We start from the raw sequence: 1,211 nt of genomic DNA on the forward strand, positions 1-1,211 counted from the left end.
ATCTAAGGTCCACTCTTCTGGTATTCTTTCCTGATTCCATATAACATTGGCAAGTTTTTGGATTCGCTTGGAGACCAGTCTCCCATTTTCCAACAGTTCTGCCGTTATTCCATCAGCTCCAGATGCTCTGTAGTTTTTTCAAAGAGTGCAATACTTTCCAGAATGAGATTTTCACTCTGCAGCGGAGTGTGCGCTGATATGAAACTTCCTGGCAGATTAAAACTGTGTGCCCGACCGAGATTCGAACTCGGGACCTTTGCCTTTCGCGGGCAAGTGCTCTACCAACTGAGCTACCGAAGCACGACTCACGCCCGGTACTCACAGCTTTACTTCTGCCAGTACCTCGTCTCCTACCTTCCAAACTTTACAGAAGCTCTCCTGCGAGTTCGAGTCTCGGTCGGGCACACAGTTTTAATCTGCCAGGAAGTTTCAGTGCAATACTTTGTCTCTGGACGTGCAGTGCCATAGAGTGGCTGCTCATTCTTGGTGGGATTGCCCTCCAGAATTTTCTCCATCTGTCCAGAACAGTGCTCATCAAACTGTGGCCCATTGGCAGCATATGGCCTGAATCAAGGATTTGTGCAGCCTGCTGTTCTCAGCTGTGTTTTACAACAACATGCATCAAGCAACTAACAGTTGAATTCTAAAATGTCAACTAATGTTAATAGCTCCTCAGGAGGTGTACCTGCTCAGTAACAAACAAAAATCCTAATAGAGTAATATTTTTAAGATGTGCTTGATTTTAATTGATGATTTTACCATTTGTACAATAGTTGGCCGTAGCTGATTCCTATGTCAAATAAAAAATGTACTGGAGGAATTATATTTGGGGGCAAAAAGTTGACTGGTCACTTTAGAGGCGAAGCTAGATACAGTGGAAGATACCGTATTTACTCGAATCTAAGCCGCACTTTTTTTCCGGTTTTTGTAATCCAAAAAATCGCCTGCGCCTTAGAATCGAGCGCAGAGTAAACGGAAGTTCTGAAAAATGTTGGTAGGTGCCGCCACAAGTTAACTTCTGCCGTCGAATATTAAGTAGCGCTACACAGGCATGCTTGTGCAGACTCAAAGATAAATACCGGCGCCAAAACCTCTGCGCCAGTAAATAAATTAAAATAAAAGGTAGAAGAATGGAAACATTATGTCATGTATTCTTTCGTGTTTGCTGCTATCTCATTTAAATCCCGTCTGCCTAATAAACTACGAAACTA

The 1,211-nt window shown here is 43.1% G+C and overlaps 1 non-coding gene across 1 annotated transcript; it reads right to left on the reverse strand.

The window, feature by feature from the left end:
• Positions 1-226: 226 nt before the first annotated feature.
• Positions 227-301, reverse strand: Trnas-cga. Its single transcript has one exon. It is a non-coding gene; the product is annotated as a tRNA-Ser (tRNA).
• Between the last annotated feature and the right edge of the window lie 910 nt (positions 302-1,211).

This window comes from Schistocerca piceifrons, chromosome 8 (assembly GCF_021461385.2).
Source record: "Schistocerca piceifrons isolate TAMUIC-IGC-003096 chromosome 8, iqSchPice1.1, whole genome shotgun sequence".
NCBI lineage: Eukaryota > Metazoa > Arthropoda > Insecta > Orthoptera > Acrididae > Schistocerca > Schistocerca piceifrons.